General features: G+C 44.7%; 1 long non-coding RNA gene across 1 annotated transcript in view; it reads left to right on the forward strand.

Annotated features, from left to right (window-relative positions):
• The window catches only part of LOC117033825 (uncharacterized), a 429,465-nt gene extending 421,179 nt beyond the window's left edge, over nucleotides 1–8,286 (forward strand). The window contains exon 6 of the long non-coding RNA XR_004424972.1: nucleotides 6,363–8,286. This is a non-coding gene — a long non-coding RNA (uncharacterized LOC117033825). The remainder of the gene's footprint in view (nucleotides 1–6,362) is intronic.
• The last annotated feature ends 14,945 nt before the right edge of the window (nucleotides 8,287–23,231 follow it).

Raw genomic sequence — 23,231 nt, forward strand, 5'->3', positions numbered from 1 at the left:
AGGACAGCTGGATTCCAGGGGTGCTGTGAGGACCAACAGTGGGGCGGTCATTGTCATCAGGTGCCCAGCAGAGAGACTGGGCCTGGGGTCAAGGCCTTGTAAGGGAGGGCCAGCTCCGAGAGGGCGGGCGACGGTGACGAGGAGGGGCGGGAAAGGCAGGGCTGGACCTCTTCTCGTGCAGCAGCCCGTATGTCCCAGGGAAGGGCCCTCCTACACATGAGTCTGATTTGACCTGGCAGCCCAGACCAGCTGGCAGGAGCGGCACACACTGGGAGTGTCCTTTACCCAAAGAATGTCCTTCACAACCATGTCTGCTCTGCTGCTTTTCCTTCCAGTGCATTTAAACATATCACATTGGAAATGGGTTGCTGATGCCCTGCCTGTATTGATCCATCCTCTCATCCCCTATGCACCGTGAGTCCATGGTGCACCAGGGCACTGCACACGATGCTGGGGAACTGGGATGCATAAAGCAGGGCTTTTCCTTCCAGGAGTGATGCTTCATCAGGAAGACAGACATGCAAGCAACTCAAAGTACTGTGCGTTACAACAGTGGACTTGGGAGTTTCTCCTACCTGAGCTCCCGTCCTGGCTCTGTGACCTTTGTCAGATTATTTAAAACTTTCTGTGAGATTCAGTCTTCTCATCATTCAGTACAAGGGGGTTAATAATGCCACCTGACACTTGCTGTGGGGAGGCAGTGTGGTGATTCGTGTCCAAAGCTAAGTCCAATGCCTGTGACATAGTAATTGCTCAATTAATAGTAGCTTTTAATTTTCTCTTGTTTTTTCTAGTTCTACCACTTACACCAGTTCTGTAAGTTTGGGTAAGTCAGTGAATCTTTCTGTGCATCAGTCCCCTTCTGTAAAATGGATGTAATGATAATAACGATCTTATAAGAATGCTGAGATAACTGACTCAGATAATACATGTAGAGAACTTAGGACAATGCCTGGCATACGATATGAATTGAATATATAATTATGGCCAATACGAATGCCACAATAAGTGTGGACAAAAACTAAGGTATTCTAGAAGAGAATTCTAGGAGAATGGGTGTGCAGGCATTCCAGGGAGGGGGCAGCCTGTGGAAGATACAGGGGTTTGAAGGTGCATGGCATGCGGAACCACTGGCGCAACTTGGGAGACGGGAGCCACAACGTGGGCAGAGGGTGGACAGGCTTTAGAATGAGCCAGAAGCCAGGTTTTGCCAGTTACTAGCTAGCAGACCTTTAGAGAGAGTGACTTAACCTGTCCAAGCTTCCTCCTTCTCACCAGTAACAGATAGCTAGCGGTTTCTGCTTTTCAGTGTCAGTCTAAGGATGAAATAACATCTGTAACTGCTCCGCCACTGTCTGGCACAGAGAAGACCTTCAAAAAGCGATGGCTGGTTATTGTGATTTTTGACTAGAGGACAGGATGAGGGTGTGAGGGTCTGACGGACGGAGGTCACGCGGGATGGGTTGACTGTGACCAGGCCAGGAGAGCACTTTAGGACCCTCTACAAAATGGGAGACTTTTCTGGAAGCAGTGGGGAGTGCAGCACCCACGACTCCCCCAGGCCCTCCCTCGTGCTGTGCCAGCTCCACCTCTCCCTGTGCCCAGCTTCTGAGCCCCCCACCTCCCCCAGTTTCGTCAGAGTCTAAATTTACTCTCATCACAGTTATTCACACTGTGTCTCATCAGCTTGTGAGCAGAACTCTTGGAGGCCCAAACTGGGAGGGACGCAGGGAGGGGAGAAAAGAAAGAAAACCGGAGGCAGTTGGGCCGCCCAGTGTTGACTGTGAGTTGCGGGTATTGGCCAGTCCCCCTGAAATAGCTCCTGAAGGCAGAGTTGGCGCTTGGGTCTTTGAACGTTAAAATTAGAGTGAACCAAGATTAAATGCTCCCGAGAAACTGACCAGCCTAACATTTTTTTTTCCCTCCCTCTCTCTTTTTATAACTATGACCACAGTAGTAATTCAATTGGAAACATATTCTGTCCCTGATTGCTCCAACACTGGCACTAGATCACTCGCAGGGCTTGATATTTTTATTAAATGCACACTGCCGTTATTTTCTGCTGGGGCTAAAAATACATCTGACTGAGCAGCTACATACAGCTCAGCTGGGGCCCCCTCCCTGTTGTCTCGGGGGCCGGGACAGGCAAGACCAACAGATTGATGGGCCTCCCAATCAATGTAGGCAGCACCTTGTTTCTAAGGGAAACTGCCCCAGATACTACTGTACCTGCGCCCATAATGATGGAGTTCCAGTCTGAGAGGAACAATAACGGGAGCCTATACGCCTGTCCTCGTTTAGGACCCATCTTTTCCATTTCCGGCTACCACACATCACCATTGCAAAATACTTGGTATACTTTCAAGCCCCCTGGCCTTTGCAGATGCTGTTCCCTGGCCTCGAATGCTGTTCCTCCCTGTCCCTCTGTGAGTGTGTGGTTGTCTCTTAGTCTCAGCTCAAGCACCATCCCGTTTTCTGACCCCGTGCTCTGACTGAGATGCTCCTTAGTGGACACTCCCCCTCCCCTACGCTCCCTCCTTCTGTTTTCTCCCATCAGAACTCATCGCTTGCATTATGGTCACCGGCTCTAGGTCTGTCTGCCCCCGAGACCTTGGATTTCTTGAGGGCAGGGATTGTCAATTATTGGTGACTATCCCTCAAGCACCTAGTACAGTGCTGAGCCCAACAGGGCTGGGGAGGCATCTAGGGCAGAACATTTAAGGGGGCACTGCCTTCCGATGTTGACCCTGCACTTGAACGATTTTGAGAGTATTTCCTTAAAATTCACATAGGCTCCTAACTTGTGCCATCCTAGTCCTGGCCCAAATCAACACATGATTCCTGAGTGAAGGCAAGCCAATCCCCTTTTCCTTGTGGAACTTCTCTCTGTTGGTTTTTATGACAGCACACTCGACTGGTTTTCCTCCTACTAGTTCCTTCTCTGCTTTCTTCTTCTTTCTCCGTCTGCTCCTGAAATGTTGCTAATGAGATGCGGCTTCTCCGTGCTCCCAAAGTGTTGTCAATACACCACTCATCTGTTCACTCAATCACTTATTCATTTACTCAGACAGTGTCCCCTTACTGTGTGACTTTGGGCAAACCGTTCTCCTTCTCTGGACTTGTTTCCCTTACTGGCAAAGGAAATTGAGGTTAATTGAGCCAAAGTCCCCCACAGTTCTGACCCTTGGAGGAGTCCATGCATCTCCTCCACTCAGGGGGCTGGTCAGTGAGGATCCTTCTTTTGCCGCCGAGTCAGTTAACGGACACAAAAATGACATTTAGAGGAAGTACTTCTTGCTGTCCCCAAATGGCCATTTCACACACACTTATTAAGCATTTACTCTGTACCAAGTTCTGCTAAAAAAAAGCATGTTACTGCAGAGATTGTGTTTCTACTCAATCAAACCATTGTTGAAGGATTTCAGTCACTTAACCAATTCCTGAGGATATGCTCTGATGGAGTGGGTGCCGAGTGGGGGTGGAAGAGAAGACAGGGCAGTGAGCTTTACTTAGGGGCTCACCGTCTAATGGGGGACCAAACACCACACAGAGCAAGAACTCAATAAAAGCTCCAAAGAGACTCTTACGTAAACTTTTTTTCTGAAAAGCATCCAAGATCCATTATTTAGACGTCAAGGGGGAAGAAATTCCCGAGGACTTGAATAATCAGGAGAAGGCTTCATAAACAAGATGGGACTTGAGCTGGTCCTTGCAAGATCACGGGGTAGGTGAGGAGGAGGGAAAAACCTCTGAAGTGAGCAGGGACTCAGGCTCTTCTTTCTAGCCTCCAGTTCTGTGCACTGGTTTATTTGCTCATTGAACCCACTGATGACAAGCACAGACCTCCGAATTCTTGAGTAGATCAGAAGCTGGGGTCTGGGTCCAGTATCCAGTATTGGTTGGGGGCAGAGACCCAGATTTCTCGTGGCCATAGTGATGTAGTCACATGTGTGACCGGCATCCAGGTTCTATGTGGCCAGGTGGCCTGTGAGAACTTTCTCCATCTTCCCTCTGCCTCTGAGTTATATCGAAGGGACGTCTCTTGTAGGAGGGGAAGAGAAACATCGCTTCTCTCTTGGAGACCAGGAAGAGACTCAACATTCACTATCCTTTTCTAACTCACAGTGAGTTGATTTCTGCTCTTCGAGTCCTTGGAACTCAGAGCGTGTGAGAGACGCTGTGAGAGCGAGTCCTTTGCAATGGAGAGTGCATAGCGACCACCAGATCATTGGGAAGCTAATTATCTAAGCGGTCTTGGAGGTAAGATGCTCTGACTTCTATCACTAGAGTAGGCAATCTGGCTTATAAAGAAAAGACTTATTATAACACAGTGTATGCATGTGTGTGGTTGTGTGTGTGTTGACGGTCATTAGTTGTTTTCTTCTAAAAGTGATAAAAAAAGAAGGGGTGGGTAGATATCCAACCTGGTAAACCTCAAATAAGTTAGAGTGATTTATCAGTTTTTAAAAATTTCTAATAAGATGTATATGTTTTTTATTGTGGTAAAAGATATATAACAAAGTTTACCATTTAAACCATTTTTAAGTGTGCAGTTCAAATATTTTTGTACAATCGTTTCCAGAACTTCTTTTATCTTCCCTATTAGACAATAACTCCTTATTCTTGTGTACTCCCAGGCCCTGGCAAGCATTGACTTTCTGTCTCTATGAATTTGACTAGTCTGGGTACCTTGTAAAAGTGGACCTATGCAGTATTTGTGCTTATTTCACTTAGCATAATGTCTTCAAGGTTCATCCATATCATAGCATGTGTCAGAATTTCCTTCCTTTTTAAAGCTGAATATTACTCCATTGTTTGTTTATAGCACATTTTCTTTATTAACGGATACTTGGGCTGCTTTTATCCTATGGTTATCATAAATAACACTGCTATGAACATGGGTGCACACCTACTCGTATCTGTTAGAGTCCTTCTTCTCACTGCTTCTGGGTACATAGCGGGAGTGGAATTGCTGGACTTTGATAATTCCGTTTGTAATTTTTTATGGACTCACCATACCGTTTCCCACAGTAGCTGCATAATTTAACATTCCCTTCTGCAATGCACAGGGGTCTACTTTCTCCACATCCTCACCGACACTTCTTTTCTTTTTTGTTTGCTTGTTTGTTTTGTTTTTCATAATATCCATGCTAATGGGTGTGAAGTGATGTTTCATTGTGGTTGCGATTTGCATTCCTTAATGATCAGTGATGTTGAATATCATTTCACTTTTTTTTAAATGCGTCTGTTTTTACCTTTGATCTAAAACTAAACTCTTCTTTTGAACCACTAAGCGCATTCGTACTGAAAAGCAATTCATTTAAATTCAGTATCGTTCAGTGCAACTGCAAAGGCATTTATGGAACACTTACTCGGTGCAAAATATGGCGTTCTGCTCTCCACTAGGACTCCGTGGCTGCTCTTTTGGGAGCAATAACATAATGAGGGAGACCCAAGATACATACCGTGCAAACAAAGCAGCCTATGAGAACTGCTACAAGAGAGGATGGCCAAATTACTGTATAAGTGAGGCAGAAATTATTGTTGGAATATGTAGATCAGCTCTTAGAAGATTCTTTCAATCATTCATTTATTTATTATGTAAACAGGTATCAGATACCTGTTTTGTTTCAGGCAGCGTGCCAGATATAGGAGATGTACAACAGTGTGGTCCCTAGTCCGACCCTGCTCCTTTATAAAGACCAACTTTCTCTTTTATCCCAATGCCATTGCCAGAGAGCTTAAGACCCCTGGAAATGGTCCCCTGCTCTCCCACCTTACCTTCCCTCTATCCTAAGGTTTTCTACCGCGTTCCACTTTATACTTCACTTCCCTCCCCGTTCTTCATTGCCCTGGTCTAGAACATCTGCCTTCATCTTTTACCTCTGGATTCGCACTCATTCTTTGGAAATAACACTGATGTGGTCCCTGTGACCTTGGTGCTGTCACGGTAACCCTCCTTGGCTCTGATTGGCATTCACCCCTTTATGGATAACTGCCTGGTCTGCTCCAGCATCCAAGGAATGGAGACGTCCCCAAAGCTGGATGCCCCTTGGCTTCCAGAGAAGAGAATTTGACAGTTCCTACCTCTAAGTGAACCACAGCTTGGTGTGGAAGTGATATGTTAACATGTCAACACACAGTGCAGTGTGCAAAGTACTGAAATGGAAGGGGCCTTTGCAGAGCAACTTGGGAACGTAGGGAACGGTCAGAGTTCTTACTAAGAGGACCTTTAAGCTGAGTTTTGAGGTAGGAGATACACTTTGAGCCAACTGTAATGTTTAGTGCTAATGACAAGATATTATAACGTTCAGAAGATGATATTTTATTCCTGGAATAATTCCTACTTTTTATCGTTGCAGAGTCATGAAGCCAGACGTACTTTGGGACCCCAAATCAAGACCCACTCATGGAGTGTTATTTTGGGCCAGTCTTTTTCTAATAGGGACAAGAAGGATGAGACTATGACCTATATTTAGGCATGTGCTCTAACGTGGAGCTGTCCTTGAAGAGCAGAACCTTCAGCGTCACCTGGGGAAGGACTGATGTCAGGAGGACATCCTCTAAAGATGCTGTGTGCAGCTTGGGAATTTCACATCAAAATAGAAAGGTTTTCTATACTGTTTCCACCCAGATTCCCACTGGTTCATTGGAAGGTGCAGAAAAAACACTGTGAGCTAAAAAGCACCACTTCAAGTATTTGCATGTGGGTTGCTGTATAAGATGTCCTATATTTAATGCAAAAATTGAATGAAACATTAGAATGTGTGTCTGACTCATTTAGAAAGTGAACTCTGCAGATCGGCCACATGCCAGGAAACACCCTGCATTTCTGTACCCCTTCAGGAGGGTACGTCAGCACTTGCTGTCGCCTTCGGATCACTGCTTGGCACACTTCAGTGGGGGTAGAAAAAGCCATTTCATGAATGTCAATGAACACCGTCCCAGGAATGAGAAAATCCACATTCCAGGTCCTGCTCCCTCATTGGTTGGCAGCCATGCAACCATTGACAAGTTCCCCAGGTAGACGTTAAGAATGAGTCGCATTGCCTTTCTCTAACTTTGTCACCAGGACATAGAAATTGAGCTAGGACAGCAAAAAGCAGACTGCCATAAACAGGCTTGGGATGTCACAAAAAATTAAACCCCTGCAGTATACAGTGATGGGCACTCAAATGCCACAAAAATATTAACGAAAGGAACAAAAATATTAACTCTGATTTATAACATCCCCTCAAATCGCATTCCCAAATCTCACAAGAACACTGAGGAATTAGCATCTGTAAAGCTGATTCGTTAATTCATTATCTTCATAACAAGAACTTCCTGAGTGGATGAAATGTTCATTGTGAATTCAAGTCTATTAATAGATAATATGTTTTGATCAATTGCGGTGGGTTAGGTACTTTGTAAACAGTTGGCATTCACCATCTAATTTAATCCTTACCACCAACCTCATGAGGTAGGTACTATTATTATCCCATTTTGCAGTGGAGGAAATTGAGGTTTGGCGAGGTTAAATAACTTGCCCCAAATCTCACGGCTTGTTAAACAGCAGACTTAAATACCGGTCTGTCTCACGTCACAGTTGCAGCTCTCAGGCCCTGTCTACTGAACTCCTTGCATGTACGGAACCCTGAAGCATAGGTTGGTACCTATATTCCCAAGGAATATCGATGTGAGGAGGGTCTTTTCATTCAATATCGAACCAATGAATAGTTCCCCCCTTGAGATCCATGATGAGGCATCTTTCTTCCTAAAAATAGCCTTTATCTATCACTCCTCAGGTCAAAGCTTATTTTGTTGTTTCCTTTTGCCTTTAGAATAAAATTCTGGCTCCATCACATGGCATTTGAAGTTCTTCTAAGTCTTTTCCCTGAGTGACTGTTGTGTCCCAACCCACCTGGGCCGGACAGGTGCAGTCATTGCCTTTGAAACACCCCTCTCCTCCTGCTGCCCTATTTACTCAAGAAGGTTTCCACTTACCTTCCCCGTCTATCTAGAATATGTGCATTTGGAGGTGCCCATCTGCAAAGTCCCTTTCACTTTCCTCCTTTGCGTAGCCATCTCTTGGTGTATCAAATCATGCATTCAAATGCCCTCTGCATTCATTCATTTGTGCGTTCATTCCCACATTCACTCAGTAAGTATCCAGCTACCGGGTGCCAGGGTTTCATGCTAAGTGTGTCGTGGTAAACCAGATTACATTCCTGCCTTAGCTATTGTTTTTTATTGTGATTTATCTTTCTAAAGCGATAGCAGTCTTTTTGTATTGTAGACATACATTTTTCCCAGCTTCCAGAATTGGGCTTTGTACCTGCAACACTTGCATGTAGTGAGTAAGTGGTCAGTAAATGTTTTTGTATGAATTTCTGAAGCACATCGCCTGTCTACCTTATTCATTCATATAGAACCTGGGAGATTCAAAACATGCATAAATCATTGGTAAGAATTTTACGACCACAAAAATATCACTTGTGAGGAAATTAACAAGGTTTCAAAAGGTGTTTTTTGCTCATTATCTTCAGCACACTGCAAGCATAGCACCCAGAAATATATTATGTGAATCTAATAATGAGACACTATTTCTGGTGCCTTCACTGATCTAGAGATGTAAAGGGCGGAAGCTAGGCAGCTTGGTCTAGCCATTTCCTTTGTTTTTCCATGGAAAATGTGGAAGATGTTTCTGAGTCAAAAGTCCAGATGGATTTTGCAAAACTTTGGAGGAAGAACTCCTTCATTGTGAGAGTTTCAGCCTCAAAGTTGACTTGAAGTACAGTTCAGTCTAACGCGTGGCCATTTGTGGTAGCACTTGTAGCCCTGCTCACGGGATTGATAGCTTAGACATTGATAAAATACGTGCTCTTTGCTAATGGTCTCCCCCTGAAGGAAATGGTCTGGTTGTGGTTACCCTGAAGGTGTGTGTCCTGAGCAGAATTTCTAAGAGATGTTAGCAGAAGCAACACACACACACACACACACACACACTTCCATGGATGAGTACATTGGGAAGAATGTTTTTGCTAAGTACTCAGTAACTATCACAACCTTGGTTTGATACTTCCTAAGCACACAAGCACCTGAAAGACGGAGAAGTCCATTCATGAAGAAGCCCAGCTGACTTTGTTCCCCTAAGTTGCCGGGCGAACGTCACAGCATCATCGCCCACTCCCATCCTAGTTAACTGGCTTCTCCCCATCATGCTGCGTCTTCATTCAGTCACTTAGCACACTTGCACTTCCTGACACTGCGCCAGACACTGACGTGTGGGTCACAGTCCCTGTCTTCTGGAACTTGCGGTCTATCGGGGAGGTGGATGAGGAAGTCCATGAGACTGAGATGAGCCCTCCGATGGAGGCACAGGCGGGAGAGCAGTCACTCCGAGCCAAAGTCTTCAGAAGTGGAAATCGACCAGGCCAATGGTTGAGAAAAGGAGATTCCAGGTAGCAGGAGGCAGGTAGAGCCATCCAATCAGGATACATGTTACAGGGTTTGCACAGGGCAGATTCCTGGGCACTAGAGGGAGATTCCACGAAAGAAGGAAGACAAGAAGATGAAGAGTCTTTATTTCTAATCTGGTTTTATCTCTTGCTTTTTCCAGAACTGACCCTAAGACTGGGCCTGGCCGTGCTAGTTTGGCTTCTCATCGCCTCTTCTCAGCAGCAGGAACGGCACGTTGAGATGATTCAGAATTTGGGAAACCAGATTCCAGGGCTGTAGGAGTTGGTCGAACAGGAGGCTGCTATAGATGCCTCTGGAAACTCCTCAAAGAATGATGCGTGCTCTTGATAACACAGTTCTCCTTCTATCAATGATTTGTGACATAACAAAGAAATTCATGCTTTTATTCCGACAACACACTGTTCTTTCTCCAACGTAGGCATTATGTGCATCATGACTCTGCTTGGAAATTGTTGTGTAAAATGGTTTCCATATCTTGAACTGTCATTATTGACAGGTGGTGAAATTGTACCCTAGGCTCTTTTCCCCTTTTTAGATCCTGGCTGTGTAACAGAACTTCTTGCAAATAATTTATTCCCCCTCAGCTATGTATGGATGTGTATATATATATATATATATATATATATATATATATATGTATCTGTAAGATTACAAGTCATGATAAGTGAAATATTTTTTTTTTAATCAAGTCCAGGAAAAAAGGACACACCATAGCAAAATGATCTGGCAAAAAACAACAAAACAAAAAAACTCTACAAGTTATTTACCCTCATCTACAAAATGAGGGGGTTGGACCAGCTGGTCTCTGAAGTCCCTACTCGTATTAATGTAACGCTCTTGGTTCTCTGAGCGTTGTAGACGATTGAGGGCAGCAGATGTGAAGTACGATTGCCTCAGGAGGGTGTTTGTCTCTCACTGACTCTTTGGGAAATGGTGGGCATATATTTTATTCATTGTTATGACTAGAAAATGTAAGCAATAATTATGGGAACATCCATAGAATTTCCCCTGTGGTGTAAAATACAGATAAGACTCTTATAATAGTATTCCTTGGTAACTGGTATTCATGATAACTGGAGTTCTCTGTGCAGCTTGCTACTTTGGGACGGTGCTTCTATATTTATAGAACACCAGCCACGTGCTGAGCAGTGCTCTAGGGGCCAGGGACACAAGGATGAGTAAGAGCTTACGGTCAGAGGGGAACGCAGATAGGAGACATGCATTGGGTGCCTAGAATGTGCTTGGCTCTTGACAAACAGAGACAACTAAGAATGAGGAAAACGAGAACCGATGCACGTGTTTAAGTTCTAAGGTGACTAACCCATGGTACCTGATACGCCGAAGCTCCACAGACGAGATGGCATTTATTTGAAGAGGAAGGGACTACCACGGAGCTGAGAAGAAGGCCCGTTCTAGGCAGACTGAACAGCATCGCTGGAAGTCCAGGGCCACGAAGGATAAGGTATAATCAGCAAGTTGCTGTGACGGCCTCCGTGTGGCTGTAAATACAACGTGGAGGCTTGAGTGAGCCTCCTATGGCAATGTCAGAAATCCGGAGACAGACAGAGAAAGACTGTGGCCAGGGAGTGACTGCCTCCATAGCTCATCTGCAATGCAGGGACAACAGCGATAGGATAGAACTGTCGTGACCCTCTCTCCATCAACCAGAAGAAGAATAGCAAAGATTAATGAAAGGCTGCCTATCAGTCAGGTACTGCTTTAAACACTGGACATGTTTTATCTCATTTCCTATGAAGTAAGTAGTATGACTGTCCCCAGGTTACAGACGAGGAACTGGAGGCACAGAAAAATCGAGCAGATGGTCATCCCAGAAGAATGGAGTAGAAGAGTCAGGAACTGAAGCCAGAATCCTGCCCTCTTTAATAGTTGGTTCATTACATTTTAAATTTGCAAACAAAAAATGAACAGTGAAACACGTGTGGAGAAATGCACAAATCATAAATATACACGCCAATACGTCATCACAGGGGTAGTCACACCGTGACCCACAGGCCAGTTCCAGCCTGCCACCTGTTTTTGTGAACAAGGTTTTATTAGCATGTAGCAATACCCATCATTAGGAATTGTGAATGGCTGCTTATATGCTTCAGGGACAGAGGACAGTAGTTGAGACAGAGAGAATGGCCCCCAAAGCCTGAACTACTTCCTCTATGGCCCTTTCCAGAAAAAGTTTGCTAATCCCGGTGTTACTACATTGTGAGCACAGGTCAACTAGAACACAACCGGTGCCCACAAGTTCCTCACACACTCCCTCCCAAGCACCCCTTCCCCTTGTGATGACGCCACGCTGACTTCTGACGCCGTGGGTTCGTTCTGTCTGTTTCTAACTTCCTGGAAGTTAAACGCTGCCTTCTCAGCTACTGCTCTACGCTGAAATGCTTAGCATCAGATCACAAAAAATGGGGGTCAGCCTCACCCCTCTGACCACCCAGAAGGTGAGCTTCCAGGAAAGCAGGTAAGCTGGCCCATGCCTTGGTTCTTCTTGGAAGAGGACATTGGGGGTTCACTGTTTTATGGCCCCAAGTTGAATGACAGTCTTCTAGGACTACTTGTATTCGTTTCCTATCGCTACTGTAACAAACTACCACAAACATAGCGTCTTGCTACGAATTTATTCTCTGATAGTTCTGGAGACTGGGGTTCTGAAAGCGGTCTTACTGGGCTACACCAGCGTCAGTAGGATTATGTTCCCCTGGCTCTCATTCTACACACTTTCCCTGGATGATACCTTTTTCTTTCATGACCTCGGCTTCCGTATCTATGCTGACGACTCCCAAGTCTCTACCTGTGGTCTGTCCCCTCTTCTGAACCTTAGACCTGCACCTCCAACTCCTCAACTTCCCATCGGACACCTCTTCTTAATATCCCCACACACCTGGAACCCACGGCCCCTACACAATGCCTGGCGACTACCCCCCAGTGTTCACCCGGCTCACGGATTGGGACCACCCTCTACCTAACTGCTGAAAGCTAATTTCCTAAAAATCTTTATTGATCTTCTGTCTCTTATTTAATCTCTAAATCCAGTCTTTCCTCTCACTCCGTCTATTCTGTATCCTTAGTATTTTCTGTGGATAAGTATTTCTGCCTACTTCTCCCCAACTCTCCACTGCTGTTACTATAGGTCAGGCTTTATCAATTTTGCCAGACCTATCAGTAACTCCACCTATATCCCAGTCATGGTCTTGCCTCTCCCACATGGAAGCCAAAACGGACTTTCTAAAGCAAAATCCGATCCTCTCTTTTCCCAGTGGAGAGTACCTTGTACTTTGTCACTGTGTGCTCCTGACAACCAGCAAAGAGCCTGGAACAGGAAGCGCTCAATGAACACAAGTAATTAAAAGCAGCTCTTGCCTCTCCAGCTGTTGCAGGCTCTTCTTTCGCACCCTTCTACCTCCTCAGGCTTTCTCCACTTCTAAAATTCTCCATCCTGACCTGGGCTCCCCTTCTCCTCTCTCTCACCTCTATGATTGGAGAGCATTTTGTTTCCAAGACAGCAGATCTCTGCCTTAATCACGGTGCCTGGTCCATAGCAGATTTCTAATAGATGTTTGATGAATAAATGCATCCTTACATGAATGAATAAGTAGAGTCACGAGGCTCTAGTAATGTCAGAGAACATTTTCCAGAGTGTGCAGACATGCTCAGCCTGTTTGTAACTTCCAATTGAATTTTATAAAGCAGGAAATGCACAGTTGATTTGGGCCAGAAGGGATTTGGAAAGTATCTGGTCCATTCCTCTGGCTCCAGGCAACATTTCTCAAAGGACGGCAAGTCCCGTAAGATGCTCTAGAAATCCAGTGAATTTGGGCAATGATTTATCCTCTGTTGGAGACTGACCATACACAGTAGCATGTAAAAGGTGAGACTACTCAGCAGTAAAAAGAGCTCCCCAACTTTCGCCCTAGTTTTCAGTTTCACTCTAGTCTTTCCCAGATCTGGGTGCCCTGGACACTTTCCCAGTAATATCTGCTTACATCCTGCAGATCCGATGTCCCAACCAACATACTTTGGGAGAGGTCAGCCTAAGCAAACCTTTACTTTTTGTGTGATTCACCTTTACAAGGTGAAGAGAATTTATTTCCCTGAATCTTCTACGTGCTGTATGCGCTGATCATATTTAGAGGAACCTTAAATGACTTTTTTTTTTTCTTTTCACTTGCCAGAGCAGGAGCAGGTTTTAATGTTCCCATTGTCAAAGTAAGCCTTGCTTTTAGTGAGAGGGGAGGAAGAAAACAGAGGTAATTATATAGTGACGGGAACTGTTCTTTTTCCTCCCATTGAGTGCCGATGTCAGTCTTCTCGAACAAAGGTGCTATTGAAATCATGAATCATAAAATTGATTTTTTCCAACTTCTGGGCACCAGCTGGGCTCAGTAGGAAAGGGTCTTTGGTACAGGGGAAGGCGTTTTTAGCCAGAGGTCCCTCATTGTGTCTTTCAAGGACTTCATGCAGCTATTTTGCATGCCATTTGTTCATTTCACAGGCATACATACACCTCCATTCTGCTGGGTGTTGGCAATATCCAGATTGACAAAACCCATTTGTGGCCTCCCTGAGTGAGTGAAGGTTGAATAAACTCATATGCCATTCTTGCTCCCCATTTTTAGGGTGCTCATTATGGACCATGGACCACACACCAGGCTGGTGCTTTCATTGTCTTGAGAAATCCTCACAGTTACCTGGGAGATGGTTAACACAACTGTATTATAATTCTGGAAACTGAGGCTAAGGGACTTTTTCATATTAGTTATTAGAGGACAGTGTCACAGTGCCAGCCCAGGGCATATCCACTCCATGGCTCATGGCTGTCATCATTGGACAGTGTGATGTCATTGGAAGAAAGTGTAAAGGTTAAATTTTTGCTAAGTGTCAAGGGTGGGCTGGTTTGGAACAGCCGCTGAGTCCTGTGGGCCTGTTTTATAGGAGCCATCACTCAGCTGAAGCAGTGGTAAAGGAAGTTTCCATCCTATCTCAAACCTCATGCAAATTCCCTCATAGCGACATTAACTTTGCGAAGAATTACATTTCCTGCTGCAGTGATTAGATAGACAGGCTCATTTAAGTCCTATCAGCCAGAACTTAGCTCTGTGTTTTGCTGGTAAGTTTGTGAATAAGCTCTCCATGGCAGCTCTCTCTCTCTTTGCAGTGGGATAATAATTCACTTCTCTTTGTTTTCTATGTATTTCCATCTACACCGTTTCCTTTGAGAGGTGCCTGTGGGCAAGACAAGTGGTATTAACCCCGTTTCTGAGCGGCAGGAGTGAGGGCCAGGGCAGCCTAAGAGCATGGGTGCAGGTCACTACCCCGTAAGTACCGTCCTAGTACTTACCAAACGTATGATATACTTTCCTGTGTACCCATTTCGTTTTCCCGTGGCAGTGAGTGTAGCTGGAGGGCAGCACCTCCTTCGGCTTTCACCTGTATTTTCCTAAGTTGTAGCCACGAGTCGGGAACAAAGTGATGTGTAATACATTTAAAACATGGCTCCTTGAATGGAATCTGGGATTCCAGTTACTCTGAGCTTTTACCTCCAGCCATGAGCACCCCCTGGAATTCCAGACCTAGGTATCTAAATGTCAACCTGACATCTTCCATGGATGCTGGAGGCATCGCCAGGATAACAGGGCCAAAGCAGAACTCTAGATTTCGCTTTGCAAATCTGCTCTCCCTGCATTTTGCCATCCCGGTAAGGAGCTTCATAGTTTTTTCATACTAGAAATCTGAGTTATCCTCGGTTCTTTTCTTTCCACCACCTTTCTGATCTAAAGGGTCACCAAGTCCTCTCGACTTCATATTCAAAACACATCCAGAATTGTCCACTTCTTCCAACGCCCTCATTTTCCCCCCTTCCAAACGAGCATCTTCTTTTCCCCGAACCACTGCAAATACTTTGCCTACTGGTTGCCCGTCTGCTCTTGTCATTCCCCATGGCTCGTTCCCCATGGAGCCCTCAGAGGGATCTGTTAAAAAGGCAAACAAGACCAAATTACTCTCCTGCTTAAAACCCTTTGCTGGCCTCCCTTGTTACTGGAATTAAAAAACCCAAAAACTCAAATTTCTTCCCGGGGTTTGCAAAACCCTCAACAATCTGCCTCCATCGCCCTCTGACTCTACAATTGACCTGTCTCCTCGCACTCTCCATACTCCAGCCGCGCTGACCTTCCGGATATTTCTTCAATTTTCCAAGTTCACTTAGGCCAAAGGGCCTTTGCCCTGGTTGTCCCCTCAGGCTGGAGTGTCTTGTCTCCTCATCCTATTTACATGACCGACTTCTTGCCATTCAAATCCCAGCCTAAATGTGACCTCTTTAGAGAGGACACCTAATTCTAGACAGCCCTGTATCTCTTTTCTATCAGGTTATCTAATTTGAAGTCTCTCTTTGGACAGCACCTGTCCTAATCTGAAACTTGTTTGTTTTGCCTCTTTCTCCCCTCACCTTCCCACCCCGTGGATTATAAGCTCCAGGAGAACAAGGGTGCTTCTGTCGCATGGGCCCTGTGGGTCTCAGAGGTGTCACTTCACCCTCTGTAGCAGGCTGGATGGTCAAGGACTAGAAGGATAGCATCTAAATTAATTCTTGAATAGCCTGGGATGAGATACATTATTATCCCCTATTTTTTTTCAGAGGAGGCAGCTCACCCTCAGGGAGATAAAGCAACTTTCTTAAGGTCAGTAGGACATAGGGATCAGTTAGACCTGGAAGGCGAGGGAAAGAAACAAATCAAGGATAATGCAGATTTCTGGCACGAGAAGCCATGGAGCTACTTTCCGAGATGAGAAAATCCAAAGGAAAGCAGGTTTTCAAGGGGAAATCACGAGGTCTGCTCTGGCCGTGTTATTCTTGTGATGCCTAAAAGACACCCTCTTCATCTGAGCAAGAGGTCAGGCTTTGAACTCCAAACATCGCGCTGCCTTTCCCAACAGTGTTTTGTGTTTTTACTGTCTCCTTCCTTCTCGGCAACTAGCGTACTCCTTCTAAGTAATTTTCCATACAACTTCGAGAGGTGGTGGGCCATGCATTTCTGCAGTCTGGAGATAAGAAAGATAATATTCCACCTGGGAAGTGTAAGTGATACCCCTTAAAAGGAGGCCAAGGAGGCAGTTTGCTTTGTACTCCGAGGGTTGATAAATGGGGCCTTTGAAGGTGCAGGGGAAGAAGTGAATTTCATGGTCAGAATGGAGAAGAGGGGCTGCACAGGAAGGGCACCCTTCCCCTAACTCCAGGTCTCTGATAATGTGGACAGGGTTTTACAGTTTCCAAAGCATTTCGTGTAGTTCACCGTATGTGAGTCTCACTACAGCCTGCAAGTTAGAATGTTTTATTCCTAATAAACAAAAGAGGGACCAGAGGGGGCGGGGGGAGGGGGGTGGGAGATGAGGGTAAAGGGGATCAAATATATGGTGATGGAAGGAGAACTGACTCTGGGTGGTGAGCACACAATGGGATTTATAGATGATGTATTACAGAATTGTACACCTGAAATCTATGTAACTTTACTAACAATTGTCACCCCAATAAACTTTAATTTAAAAAGGGGTGAGGGGATTAAGAGCTATAAATGGGTAGTTACAAAATTATCATGGGGATCTAAGGTATAGCATGGTGAATACAGTCAGTAGTATTGTTGTAATTATGCCTGGTGTCAGATGGGTACTGGATTCTTTGGGGTGATCACGTCATAAGTTATATAAGTGTCTAGTCACTGTGTTGTACACCTGAAACTAATATAATATGGTATGTCAATGGTAATTGAAAAATAAAGAGATATTAAAAAAGGTTAAAAAAAAACAAAACAAAAAAACAAACAAACCAAGGATGGGAGAGAATTAAGCAGTGGTCCAAGGTTACAGAGTCCCAGGTTAAACGGGGCAGACCTCCAAAGCCAGTCTTCCAGCTAAAGGTCCCGGCCTCACACACTGTTCCTCTCACACAAGCCCTGTGGCCACTCTTTTTGGACCATGTTCCTCTCTCCCTTCTACTTATCTTTATATTTTTCCAGTCTCAGTTCTGGAGTTCACGTTCTTGCCAAACTAGCTGCAAAGCTGACTTTGCAACCGTTGGGAGCCGCTGTTGGAGAGTTAACTGTCAGCTTCAGAAAAGGTTATGCAGAAAGGACGCCAGTTGCAGTGGTTGGGGGAATGAATGTGTGCTGGTTGTTCACACCACTCGTAGCTCTATTTCATGTGTTCATTTAAATCGAAGGTTCTCACCCTTGAATTGGCATAAGAATCACCTGGAAACCGATTGTTGGGTCCCCCCTGCCAGAGCTGCTGAGTGAGTAGGTCGCAGGGGTAGGGCCTGAGAATTTGCATTTCCGCATATTGCTGCTGCTGCTGGTGTAAAGACCACTTTCAGCAGCACTGCTTTAAAGCCGAACCTCGGTGAAGGTCAGGTAAGGTACATATCCTCACGTGGTACTGATGGAAGTGTTGGTTGGTACAACCTCTAGGGCAGCCATTGGCAATTTCAATTAAAATCTAAAAAGATGGTGATGGAAGGAGAACTGACTCTGGGTGGTGAACACACAATGTAACTTATAGATGATGTGATACAGAATTGCACACCTGAAATCTATGTAATTTTACTAACAATTGTCACCCCAATAAATTAAAAAAAAAAAATTTAAAAAGAACGCTTTGACCAACCGTTCCACTTGTTGGAACTTTCTCATAAAGAAGAAATTACGAATCTGAGCAAAAACGTCGGCGCTATGTGCCTGGCAATGTAGGTGATCGATAAATTTTTGTCGGACGAGTTGTTGAGAGAAAAGACGCTCATTGTCCAAGTGGTAATAATAAGGGAAACTGGAAACAATCGAAGTATACAAATGTCAAAAGGGTTTAATTGATGACCTTAACATAATCCTCTCAACGGGAAACCAGGCAACCTTAAAATATTAGAAGATGATGACAATGTAGCCATATGTGAAAACAATTAGTATGACTTCATTTTGTTAAAAACTTTCAAGAGCAATGATGGGTTACCCCTTAATTCTTGTTTGTGATGAATGGTGTTTTCCATTTTTCGTTTGCAGTAAATATGTGTTATTTGCCTCACTGAAAATACACTTGTCGAAAGTCAGCATAATACAGTAACTCTTTAACTGAGACCTCAGTTCTCTGATTCAGGACTTGCTTCTGGGTATACCATCTTGGAGGAAGCAGGAGTTTTTAGCTGTGGAGGAAGGAATGTTCATTGCCTTTGAAGAGGCTGTTACAATCCCAGTTAATGGAAACCATATGTGTTTGAAACTCAGCTTTCCGGCTGGGTTACTCTTTATCTTGGAGCCTACCTTTCACTCTGGCAGGAGCTGTTCCTCCCCGTGGAGCTGTTGTGCAGGGCTGGCTTTAGAGGAGGTAAGCCCCCCCGTGCAATGTAAACATGAACTGGTCTGGGCGGTCGTTTCGAAGTCAACTTGGGCAAATTGTGTACATCTCCTTTGAAACGTTCAAATTTGTTAGTCAATATTAACCAGCAATGATTGTTTGATCAACATTTCAAGGGGAGGTTATTGATTGCTGTTTGGTGGTTTTAAAAATAAGCAAGAACATTGGTATCTGCTTTTTCCAGGAAAAGAAATGTTACTACCAATAATCTCTATAATAGATATGACATTATAAGTATGAAACTATTTATCTGAACTGTTCAAATGACCAATGTTGCCTCTGCTTGGTTGAATTGTGGGCTAGCATCTCTTTATGTTGCAAATATTTTCATGGAGTAGGTATTGATTTTCTAATCACTAAAGACTATAATAAAATGTGAATGGGTTAAGAAAGAAAATGCTTACTATGGGAAAGGTGCAGTGGGGCAGGTGGAAAGTTGAGACTCCGGATGGACATGCAGAACCTGGCAGTAATCTGTGGGATTATTGATACATTGTGTCAGGGATTTGCCTCACTTTTCTGAATTTGTGCATTGTGTGGATTTTGGCGTGAGACATTGAAATTAGTGTTATGTTTATCAGCTGTGTGACTTGGGGAAAAAAATCCTCAACGTGTTTTGACTGTAGTAACCTTATTTGCAAAAAGAGACTCTGGAAGCTCATGTTAAACAGGTCTCTGCTCAGTAAATGTTTGTTTATGGTAACGATGATGATAATGATACAACATCATGGCAAACCTTTCACCTGTCACAGGACTTAATCCTACTTGCTATCTACGCCAGAGAAGTGAAAACGCATTTATACATATTATTTTCATTATGAGTAATAAGCAACAATTAATTGGAAAATAGTTAAAAAGAAAAAACCTTTTAATTCCCTTATTGCAATGCAATTACTAACAGATACTTTTTTATAATGAATGGCAGCAAGGTTAGAAACATTGTTAAAACTTCCAGTTTCAGGTTGGAGGTTGGAGGAGAAGAATAATTGTTAATCTCCCTTCAACTCTGAATAACTTGATTCCAAGGACCTAGAAAATTTAATTATGAGCTATCTTATTTTTTGAAGTATTTTCGAGGCTTAACTCTGAAAGTAAACAAAATATGATTTAAAATATTAAACTTTAACATTGATTTTTATTAAAAGTCATTGAAGATACAATAACTTCATTCATTCATTCATTCATTCACTGATTCATTCATTTGACAAAATATTCCATGACATAGGTACCTGGCATTAAGTAAAGTACTGGGGACACAGGGGTGAACAACAATAATAAAAAAATGACACTTTCTGCCTTTGTGGCCATTATAATCTGATTTAGGAGAGAGAGTTTAAACAAGCAATTGCCTACATAAACATGGTGTTCTGAATTGTAATAGGGATTCATAAAGAGAAGTAGAGCTCTAAGACAGGATGTCACAGGGAGCCTAATGGACTTGGGTAGTGGGGACTATGTACTGAGTGAGATTCGTGGTGGAAGGTGGGTAGAAATTACTCGGCCTAAGGGAGGTTGGGGATTAGGTTAGAGGAACAAGAGAGTCGCAATGAAGATTCTGCAGTGAGAAATAACCTGGTGTATTTGAGGATATGGAAGAAGGGGTGTGTAGTTAGAGCACAGGAAGTTGGCAGGAGCATGATGCAAGGGGAGAGTGGGCAAGTCGCCTGGGGCCACAACGTGGGGACAGGGCTTTGCTGGTTATGGGAAGCTATTTGGATCATTCTGAAGTGCAAAAGGGGACACTGACGGGTTTTGATTGGGCAAGTGGTCTGATCCAGTTTCAGTGCTCAGAGACTCTCTGCTGCTGCATGGAGACTGGATTAAAGGAAGTGGGAGAATGAGTATACGTGCAGGGAGGACAGTTAGAAGGCCTCCAGATGGTCCAGAAAAAAGATGATCATGTCTTGACTTAGGACAGGTTCAGTGGGTGACTTGAGTATTTTGGAAGTCAACTTGATAGGAACTGGTGAAAAATTAAACAGGGTTAGGGAGGAGGGTCAGGAATGGCTCAGATTTCTGGTGTAAGAAGCTTGACGAATGCCAGTCCCTGTGAGAGAGACAGGAGACAATGGGGGACAAAGCTTCTTAGGAGAAGCGTTCAGTTTGGAACAGGTTGCTTTTGAGACAGAGGTGAGACATCCAAATGGAGACGCCAAGTAGGTGGTTGAATATACAAATCTGGCAACTGCGTATGTCTTATTTCTTTTGATGAATTCTGAGAACCAACAAGCTTCTCTACTGCTTCAGTAGTTATGTTGTTGTTTTACATCTAATAGCATCTATGAGGCAATAAGAGACAATTTCTATATATTATCTTATTTAGGCTTATTATGCAGCGAAGCATTCTTCTCAAATTTCAGTGGAGAAAATTGAGAGAGAGAGAGAAGTTAAATATCTGAGATAACGCACAGATTTTGGAACTGCATAAAATCTATTAATAATCATAACAAGGATTCAAATCAAAGTCCTGTTCTTGTCAGGACCCAAATCCTAGGCCACTTTGCTATGACCTCCTTCCCTCCCTCCATCCCCTCCCTCCTTCCCCTTTTACCCTTCCTTCTTTCCTTCCTTCTTTCCCTACTCCCTTTTTTCCTTCCTTCCTCCCTTCCTCCCTTCCTTCCTTCCTTCCTTCCTTCCTTCCGTCCATCCATCCATCTCTCCCTCTTATCCTTCTATGTATCTGTCTATCTATCTATCCATCTATCTATCCATCCATTTATTAAGTCACCCACCCATCTATCCATCGTCTATCCATCTATTCGTCTATCTCTCCAGAAATAGATATATCCCAAGAACTGAAGGGCACTTAAAAGATCATTAATTCATTCAGTGTATAGATGAGGAAAGTGCGGTCCAGTGGACAGAAATCTCTAGCCCGGAGGCACTCAGTGCCGGTTAAGATCCCACTTCCGCTTACTGCAGCTACCCCTCGTTTCCTTAATCAATACTCGTCACCGCTGTCTCCTCAGGGAATGGCTCTGCCACAGGCTGACAGAGTACAGTGCCAGGGCTCTCTAGGTAGAGTTTGCATCTCTCCCTTTGCAGCCTTTCTTCCCCATGGTGTTTCAATGTGTGGGGCTCCCTTTCGAAGTCCAGCAGAGTGAAAACATCAGCGGGAGGCCTCTTCCCCAAGCAGTCTGCAGTCAGTCTGCTAAGGCTCAGCTCATGTCCCCTGCTGCTGGGGCACGGTACAGGATGGGTTTATAAGAGGGACAAGATAATGATCAAAGGACTTAGAATGAGCCTTTCAGAAAATCTGCTGTGATTGATTTAGCGGTGCAGAAGGGAAGCTGCTGGTCTCCAGGATTCCTGCCAGGAGTGAACTCCGGGGCTGCTGCACCTCACAGCCTGACAACAGGGGAGACGAAGCACCAGCATGGAGGTATCAAAAGGCTGCCCACCCCTGCCCCTGTCTCCTCTCTGCCTTGAATTCACCCCAAACCTCAATGATAGGGAATGAAGGAAAAAAAGGAAAGGGAAAGAAGACACATCCACCTTTCATTTTTATACCGAATATATTCAACCCTGGCGTCAAACTGATACCAATAAGCTCGATGGTACGTCGCCTGGCTGATCCCTAGAGTGCATATTTATCGAGCTAGGCATCACTGGGACACTAGGGAATCGATGCAGAAGACGTGTCTCTGTGAGGTGGCTCTGGGTGCCATGATTGGTCCTTTCTCCCACCATCTCCCCTCACCAGACCACAGGCTAGTCTCCCTCTGGACACAGGTGTTGGCACGTGCTTTTGCCTAGGCTGAGAAGGTCCTACTGCACCTTGGTCTGCATTGGAACGTTTCTTTATCTTCTGAGTCGTCATCTCAAGGGATGACTGACTACCCAGGCCGCCGAGAAGCCTGGCTGCCTACTTGCCAGGGGTGAAGCTTGATACTTGGGAGGCCACCTGGTGACATCCCCCTGGAAATGTGACAAGAGCTGTCTAGCATTGAGGAGAGAGCATCTCGCAGGCTCAGGCAGAAGCAGCGCCTGGGGGCCAAAGGCCTGTGGGGAGCAGGCACAGCAGGCGTGCGCTTCAGCTAGGAGAGAGGATGCAGCTGTGTCACCAGCCTGGTGACGGCAGGGCAAGCCCCTCCGCTCCTCCATGTTTAGTTCCTTTGTAAATGGGAATAAAACTCTGTCCTCTCCTACCTGGAGTAGTCAGACTCATAGGGACAGAAAGTAGAACGGTGGTTGCCAGGAACAGGGTCGGGGTGGGGGTGGGTGCTTACTGTTTAGTGGGTATGGAGTTTCTGTTCCGCAAGATGAAAAGAGTTCTGGAGCTGGAGTGTGGTGGTGGTTGCTCAACCACGTGAATGTCCTGGATGACACTGAGCTGTGTACTTAAAAATATGGTTAAG

The sequence above is a fragment of the Rhinolophus ferrumequinum genome, chromosome 14 (assembly GCF_004115265.2).
Source record: "Rhinolophus ferrumequinum isolate MPI-CBG mRhiFer1 chromosome 14, mRhiFer1_v1.p, whole genome shotgun sequence".
Taxonomy (NCBI): Eukaryota; Metazoa; Chordata; class Mammalia; order Chiroptera; family Rhinolophidae; genus Rhinolophus; species Rhinolophus ferrumequinum.